The sequence below is a fragment of the Rissa tridactyla genome, chromosome 1 (genome assembly GCF_028500815.1).
Source record: "Rissa tridactyla isolate bRisTri1 chromosome 1, bRisTri1.patW.cur.20221130, whole genome shotgun sequence".
Taxonomy (NCBI): Eukaryota; Metazoa; Chordata; class Aves; order Charadriiformes; family Laridae; genus Rissa; species Rissa tridactyla.
Genome location: NC_071466.1, coordinates 12,321,176 through 12,330,040, shown reverse-complemented (window position 1 = coordinate 12,330,040; position 8,865 = coordinate 12,321,176). Strand labels below are relative to the sequence as shown.

The following is an 8,865-nucleotide window of genomic DNA, read 5'->3' as shown; positions in this document are numbered from 1 at the left end:
GAGGTGCCAATGGAGGGCGCCCCCTGGCGGGCTCGCCGCGCCCACCCCCCAGTGGCGGTCCCGCCCCCGGGCGACGGGCCCGGACCGGCCGCCCCCGCGTGGGAGCCCGGTCCCGGGGTCCCGGCTGGGCCGCCCCGCTGCCAGCGCTGCCGCTGCCGCCGCACCCGGCGGAGCCGCGAGCGCAGTCCCGAACCCGGGTCCGCTAGCGAGGGAGGGCCGGGAGCACGTCGCCATGGCAACGGGCAGCCTCTGCGCGGTAAGCGGAGGGGCGGGGGGAGAAGGGCCGCGTCAGGAGCGGGGCGCGGGGCTGCCGGGGACGCGGTCCCCATCTCCCGGGACAGGGTGCGGAGCTGCCCGGGCAGGATGGACACCTCTGCGGCATGAGACCCCCCTGCAGTGCTGCCTCCAGCTCTGGGGCCTCAGCACAGGAGAGACACGGAGCTGCTGGAGCGGGGCCAGAGGAGGCCCCGGAGATGCTGGGAGGGCTGGAGCCCCTCTGCTGGGAGGACGGGCTGAGAGAGTTGGGGGGGTTCAGCCTGGAGAAGAGAAGGCTCCGCGGAGACCTTGGAGCCCCTTCCAGTCCCTCAAGGGGCTCCAGGAAAGCTGGGGAGGGACTCTGGATGCGGGAGGGGAGCCACGGGACGAGGGGGAAGGGTATTCCACTGCAAGAGGGGAGATTGTGCTGAGATCTCGGGCAGAAATTCTTGGCTGTGAGGGCGGTGAGCCCCTGGCCCAGGTTGCCCAGAGAAGCTGTGGCTGCCCCATCCCTGGAGGGGTTCAAGGCCAGGTTGGCCGGGGCTTGGAGCAAGCTGGGCTGGTGGGAGGTGTCCCTGCCCAGGGCAGGGGGTGGCACTGGGTGGCCTTTAAGGTCCCTTCCCACCCAAGCCATTCTGTGATTCTGTCAACCAGGACAGGGTGCCCATCTCCCAGGCAGGGTGTGGAGCTGCCTTGGGGAACGGTGCAGTCCCCTGGTGGGGTGCAGAGCCCAGCGGCGGTGAGCAGAGCTCTGCAGCAGGACCCACGGTGGTTCTGCCCATGCCCTGCTCCTGCTGCTGCGGTTGAGAGTAGAGCTGGCACTGGTGGCCTCATGCATTTTGGGAAAAACTGGCAGTGTTGAGGACGAACAGGCAGAGCCATGGGAGCATCTGTGGTAGAGGTGTTTCATGTTGTTTCTCTTTAGGATTTGTACTAGGGATTGTAGAGGAGCGGTGGTAGCCTGAGCTATGTAAGAGGTCACGAGTACTACGCTTACTGTCCCATTTAGTGTCTCTACACATCTTGCACTCCACAAATTAGTATATTGTGCATTAAATAAGTTACAATCTCAAAATGTCACTTTTATAGAGAATACTCAATATGCATATTTCTAACTGGGACCCGTAAAGCTCAATCCTTAGCCCAGTGCTAGCATTTTATCAACAACAACAAGAAAGTTTTTCTCTGAGGTGTATTTTATTAGTGTTGCCTTTTAGGTGATCGCTGGCATGCCTGAAGTAGCTAGTCCTAGCTGCGGCAGTTATGGCGCAGGATACAGTACGTTATGGTAGCTCCTGTATTTCTATTTGTGTTCTAGTTGTGCGCGCAATTTCTGCGGAGATCAAGGCTTCCTTTTCCTCCAGGCTCCCTTTTCCTAGCTCTTCATCAATTTGTTGATCTTGTCACATCTCTCAGGCCTGGAAATGTTTTAATTTAGTTACAGGTTAAGACTTAACAGGGAATGCTAGCCCGTCCTGCTGGCACTTCGGATCCTGCAGGATTTCCAATTATGCTAGCAGCCTGAGAATTATGATGGAACAAAACACGTGTCAGCAAGTTGGGGAGTGGCCACTGAACTCACTGCATCCAGCCATCCCAGGAAGTCCCTTCCAGTCCCACGTTTCTATACCCGTAACAATCTTCTGTGCAAGCTCTGTGACCTGACTCTGAAACACGATCCGGGCATCGTGGGTTTAACACAAGAACACAGACCCAAATAGCTGGTGGTTTTGGGGGAATCAGGGAGCTGGGAGATTAGTTTCCTGTCCTCAGCACCACGTGTGCTCTGGGGAGGGAGTCTTTCTGTCAGATTTCCTTGGTGAAGGATGAGAAGGTGGTGTGCAGCCATCCTTGGGTCTGTGTGCCCAAACCCTTGCTGTCACAGGTAGAAAATCCTGTAATCACTCGTCATTTTATCAGGCTCTAGTTTAGAAGCAAATGGGAATTTTGCTTCTATATCCTTCCTAGTTTGGAAGGACGTTTTGGAGCCTGATTGCTGTAATACCTAGAAGTCTCCTCCAGATTTCATGTTGCCTGTATTAATGGCCAATTTATATCCATTTATTCTTGATTCGCAGTTAGTCTTAATCTGAAATTGTTCCTTTACTTTTCTGGCACTGACTCCAAGTGTACACGCGGACAGATTTATCACCCCTTGGTCTGTGCTTTGCCAGACTAAGGCTGGCTAAGCAAGTTGTGCTAGTGGGAAGTAGAAAGCTTTTAAATACGTTTCTGGGGGGGGGGGGGGTGGATGCTGTGTGTGAAGAGTGTGCTGTCATAAACCTGTCACTTCCCCCTGGTTTGGACATCTTCAGGCTGACACAGGGAGGACGTGCCTCTTCCCTGGGGTGATGGCCAAGCTTCCCCTGCCCGCTTTCTCCTCCCACTCCTCTGAGGGTTCCCCCGGGGCTCTGTACCACATTCAAAGCTTGTGAGGAATGCACAACTCACCCCAAATAACAGAAAACACATAGCGGAGCAGCACAGGCATCTAGGGGCCCCATGCTGCTCCCACCCCCAGCCGGGCGGGCGGTCTGAGGAGAGGGGGGTACGTAATGAAAAGCATTTGCTGCAGCAGCTATCTATAGTCTTTTGTGTTTGGGAGTGGGCAAGGGACAGGCGTGTCCCTGTCTGCCTGACCTCACGGCTGACGTCAGAGAGCCCCAGATGAGGAACAGGGAGGGCTCCAGAGAGAGGAGCACAGCCAGGCTGCCCAGCATGGAAGGTGAGGCACCAGCACCGTTAAATGAGAGAAGAGATAAAACAGGAGGGATTGTGCCCACAGAAGTCCTCTGTATCCATAGTATCGAGACTCTGGCTCCAAACAAGGTGGGCCGAAGAAGTTTCGGTCTTTCTGTGGGCTGGCTCAGCAACACAAAATCTGTGCTTCTGATCTACAACAGGCATTTTCCCTTACCTGTTCTGCTTTCTTAAACACTTGGGTGCGTGCTGAAGGTTGTCAGCTGCAGCACGGTCTCTCTATCAGCGCCTGGGAAGCAGTTCTAGGAATGATAAGAAGGTCACAGATCTGTGTTGTGCTAAGCAGTAGGACTGTGCCTTAAAAATACTGCTAACCCAAAATATTTGGTTCTAACGCTACCGATATTGTCCTGTTGCTCCCAGTCATTGCAAGAGTGGAGGGCTAGTTTCATCTGCCAATCTAGGACAATGTGGTAAGAATTGGATCCAGGAGAACATATGGTATAAGTCTCAGATCTCCATCGTTTTATTGTAATGTAATACCACATAGAGGCCTCAATGACAAGGCAAGGCCTTGTCAGGCTAAGGCCAGTGCAGCAAAATGTAGAAGAACAGAACTTGTAAGTCTTATATGCACACGGAAGTCGTGAGCGTCCAACCTAAATACTTCAGAAAATCCATCTGTGCCATCAAAGAGGCTATCATTAACAAAACAAGATGCAATCACAGGATCACAGAATGGTTTGACTTGGAGGAGACCTTTAAAGATCACCTAGTCCACCATCCCTGCCATGACCATCTTTCACTGGATCAGGTTGCTTAAAGCCCCGTCCAAACACTTTAAACACAGTCACAGGAACCGACTTCCTAGTCGTTGGCAAGAATGTAAACATCTCAAGAAAAAAAATATTATCCATCACTTTTCAAGGAAGATATTGTGATTTTCTTATTCTTTGGTGTTCAGTGGAATCTTTTCTCCTTCAAAAAGAGTGATGGAAAGGACATTTAGAAGATATCCTTAGAGACTAATGGCAGTGATGTTGGAAGTAGAGTTCAGAAACAATCATCCTGTGTCTTATCACAGGAGCTAGGAAGTGCAGGAAACACCTGTGAGGACTTACCGGTTTTTTTACCGCCCTGTACAGACTGGGCAGTAGAGAAGGGGGAACTGAGGTAAGGATATGGCTAAAATACTGTCCTGGAGGGATAACATTTGCACTGGTATTACAATGGATTTAGATTTGTGAATCAGCAAGGAGGGTGAAAAGAACCAGCTGAGGAGATGTGAGGACAAAGAATGTTGAGGTGGGGTTTTGTTTTCCTTTTGTTTTTGTTTTGCAGAGATCTTGGACCAAAGGATCTTGGGGAATTACCGGTGCACTGATATTTATAGGATGAAAATGACATGTCTTGTGAAACCGTTGGACGCTTAATACAGTATCAGCCCTAAGCAAAATAGTGGAAGGGTTGATCGCACATTGTAAGAGGGAGTGATGATTGCCGTTAACTATGCAACCAATATACATTTCTGAGCGAGATAATTAAATGTCTGTTTGGAATACCACCAGTGGAGATATGTTGATATCCTAGGAGGTTTGCTTACCTGTTTTATTCCCACGTAATACTGTGGTCTTTTAAAATCTCCTCGTTAATAATTCAGAACTTCGTTAAATGATGTTGTCCATTCCACGTTTAAGGGCAAGAGCTTGACCTTAGGCACAGCTATGATCAACTCTTTCTGAAAAACTACCAGACCCTTCCGAAAAACGACTTGAAGTCTTCTCCTTGCAGATGGATGCTCATACGCTTCACATCAAGTGATACCGACTCCCACTCTGCCTTTCATCTGCTTGGTGGGAGGCACTCTTCATCTCGTACCCACCACAGAGTTCCTGTACTACCTGCTGCTTTCCGCATTTTAAGTAACACATTACCAAGTGTATCATCCGTTGCATTTACATTCAGTGATTCCCTACATTTTGTGAATAAACGTGAATTGGGGTAAAGCACCCGTGATACTTCTGATAAACTCATATGGCACTTTATGCTGTATTGCACTTATGTTTGTGCTGTTCAGAGATCTTATCATCTCAATTTGCTTTTTCTCTCTGAACAGGTCAAACTCCAGTTTGAGTTACTGTCCAGTGTGGATTTTTTTCAAAGCAATATGAGCAAGATAGGAGCCTTTAGCTTCCATTGAAAGAAGTTTCAAAAGTAACCTCTCTGCCTGTGTTTAGGGGACTGATGTACGGGGGTGCTTCTCCTCCAGCTGCTTTAATCAGCAGACTCCAGCCTCCCTCCTCAGACTTCCCTTTGTATTTTAGAGAAAAAGACCCTGCCTTGTTCTTCTATCCAAGTGCAACAATTATACACTGTCTGTTTCACAGTTTCTTTGGTGACTTGAAAGCCTTAAAAAACCTGGCTCTTATACTGTTTCCTCTTCAAATCTGTGTCTCAGTTCCCCATCTGTAAAATGAGGATAAGACCAAATTTCATTCCTTCAAGAGGGCAAGCATGAGGAAAAAAAAAAAAAGAATTTTGGCACATCACAGATAGATAAGGGATCTGTGTAAGGCATTTGTCAGCAGTATATTGAAGAGCTGATTAAACTGCGCAGCAATTCCTCAACTTTTGACTTAAACTCTGTTGGTGTATTTTACAATAGATGATTGTCAGCCAGCAGGGTTGTTTCTAGGAGAACCACAGAGCAGTTCACGGTTACAGATTGGTGGCTGTGTCCTGGCGAGCAGGAATAAAAGGATTTATTCCATTAGATAACCAATAGAATATGAGTTCTCAGATTGATGAAATAGCTAGACCAAAAGAGTGCATAAAAAGGACAACAGCATAGCATAGCATAGAATAGTTCAGTTGGAAAAGAGAGCCAGGGAGAATCTCCATCCCTTACTGGATGCTGGGGAGAAAGTTGCAACCAAGGACGAGGAGAAGGCTGAGATACTGAATGCCTTCTTTGCCTCCGCCTTCAATAGTAAGGCCAGCTATCCCCAGGGTGTTCGGCCTCCTGAGCTGGAAGGTAAGGATGGAGAGCAGAACAACCCACCCATAATCCAGGAGGAAGGAGTCGATGATCTGCTTCTGCACCTAGACGTACATAAGTCTATGGGGCCAGATGGGATTCACCCAAGAGTACTCAGGGAGCTGGCGGGAGAGCTCACCAAGCCTCTCTCCATCATTTATCAACAATCCTGGTCAACAGGGCAGGTACCAGATGACTGGAGGGTGGCTAATGTGACGCCCATCTACAAGAAGGGTCGGAAGGAGGATCCGGGGAACTAGAGGCCTGTGAGCCTGACGTCGGTACCAGGGAAGATCATGGAGAGGATCATCTTGAGTGAGCTCTCACGGCAAGTGCAGGGCAGCCACGGAATCAGGGCCAGCCAGCATGGCTTTAGGAAAGGGAGGTCCTGCTTAACCAACCTGATCTCTTTCTATGACCATGTGAGCCGCCTGCTGGATGCGGGGAAGGCTGTGGACGTTGTCTCTCTGGACTTTGGTAAGGCCTTTGACACCGTCCCCCAGAGCGTTCTCCTGGAGAAGCTGGCGAATCGTGGCATAGACAAGTGTACTCTTTGCTGGGTTAAAAACTGGCTGGATGGCCGTGCCCAGAGAGTTGTGATGGGGTGAAATCCTCTTGGCGGCTGGTCACCAGTGGTGTCCCTCAGGGCTCAGTTTTGGGGCCAGTTTTGTTTAAAATCTTTATCAATGATCTGGATGAGGGGATTGAGTGCACCCTCAGTAAGTTCGCAGATGACACCAAGCTAGGTGGGAGTGTTGATCTGCTTGAGGGAAGGAAGGCTCTACAGAGGGCCCTGGACAGGCTGGATGGATGGGCCAAGGCCAATTGGATGAGGTTTAATAAGGCCAAGGGCCGGGTCCTGCATTTTGGTCGCAACAACCCCAAGCAACGCCAGGGGCTTGGGGAAGAGTGGCTGGAAAGCTGCCCCGCAGAAAAGGACCTGGGGGTGCTGGTGGCCGGCCAGCTTAACATGAGCCAGCAGCGTGCCCAGGTGGCCAAGAAGGCCAACAGCATTCTGGCTTGTATGAGGAATAGCGTGGCCAGCAGGAGCAGGGAAGTGATGGTGCCTCTGTACTCGGCACTGGTGAGGCCTCACCTGGAGTACTGTGTTCAGTTCTGGGCCCCTCTGTACAAGAGGGACATTGAAGTGCTGGAGCATGTCCAGAGGAGAGCTACCAGGCTGGTGAGGGGTCTGGAGACCAGGTCATATGAGGAGAGGCTGAGGGAGCTGGGCATGTTTAGCTTGGAGAAGAGGAGGCTGAGGGGAGACCTCATTGCCCTCCACAAGTCCCTGAAAGGAGGTTGGAGAGAGGTGGGTGTTGGCCTCTTCTCCCAGGTGAATAATGACAGGACCAGAGGAAATGGTCTGAAGCTGCGGCAGGGGAGGTTTAGATTAGATATTAGGAAGAATTACTTCACTGCAAGAGTGGTCAGGCACTGGAACGGCCTGCCCAGGGAGGTGGTTGAGTCACCATCCCTGGAGGTGTTTAAGAAACGTCTAGATGTGGCACTTCAGGGCATGCTCTAGTGGCAGAGATTGTAGGTTGTTTGATTGGACTCGATGATCTTAAGGGTCCTTTCCAACCATGAAGATTCTGTGATTCTGTGTGAAGGGACCTACAACAAACATCTAGTCCAACTGAAAAGAAGGATAGGTATTATATATGTATACTTCATTAGTATAATGATTACTGGCGTAATCTCAGTGTTCTGGGATCAGCATTTCAAGCCCATTCTGGTTAAAAGTTGAAAGCAGTTCTGATTTGAGGTCTCTCCTATATTCAGAGATTGAAGACACAGAGTTTTAAATGGTTGTAAAATTAACCAGTATGGAACTACAACAGGCCTTGCAGAAAACAAAGTACAATCTGTATTTGGACTGTGAGTAAATTTTGTCAGGGTCCCAGGTACGTGATGCCTTCTGTGTTCTGCCGGCAGGTGACGTTATTTTTTATGAATTTTCCTGCTGTTTCAAGGATCAGCAGTATTATAGTGCCATGTTTGCCAGCAGACACAGTGCTGCTTTCCCCAAATTAGAATTCCCCATCTACATGATGTTAAAACCAGAGTTGCGTTCACCAGTTTCCTCCTAAGAGGCTCAGATGAACAGGACTAGCCAAGGGAAAGTATCTCTCTGGTGTCCTAACCCCGAGTTCTGCAACTTCCCATTCTCTCAGCTTCATCTTGCTGTTATCTCTGCTCCCAAGAACTCATAACCTAACACAGACATCTAACCAGTCTCCAGGAAGTCTCTGGTCCATGAATTTGGCCTTGTTTACAGCATCTGGGCCACGATGTCATCACTTTGGGGCCCCACACATAGATGGCAAGGGAGGAAACAATATAAATTATGCTGGCCCCTGCTTTCTTGTGGTGAGATCTGTACTTGCCAGAAACTTCTAGCCTTTGTTTTGGGCTGGGGATGGGTTTCATAATGGAGAGGGAGGCACCTTCTATTCTGAGTGGAGAAATCAGTACCAAGGAAGGTTTTAATTATCTCCCATCAGTGCCGAGCAGCCAGGCTGCCTGCAGTTGCAGGAGACGATGAACAGTGCAGTCGTGGTCCAGTCTATTACAGCAAGAAGGGGCTGCAGGAATGGAGCCCCTTATCACCCCACGGGAAAGGGGTTCTTGTTGGAGGGTGAGACCAATTCTTAGTAAGATCCAGGATGAAGCTCTTCCCAATAGAGGACTCCCTCTGCCAGACTCGGAGCAACAGAGTAAAGCAAACACCAATTAGAAATGGAAGCACAACAGGCTTTTCTCACCTTTGTCCCGTCTCTCAACTCTGCCTGAGAGGACATTGTACTATGGAGAATGGTACTCTGGGCTTGCCCTTCTAACCTGTCCCAAGGACTGACGTACAGCTTGGG

At 49.9% G+C, this 8,865-nt stretch overlaps 1 protein-coding gene across 1 annotated transcript in view; it reads left to right on the top strand.

The window, feature by feature from the left end:
- Window positions 1–124: 124 nt before the first annotated feature.
- The window catches only part of DCHS1 (dachsous cadherin-related 1), a 76,580-nt gene continuing 67,839 nt past the window's right edge, over window positions 125–8,865 (top strand). The window contains exon 1 of the mRNA XM_054202013.1: window positions 125–256. The gene's annotated coding sequence lies outside the window, so the exon portion shown is untranslated. The remainder of the gene's footprint in view (window positions 257–8,865) is intronic.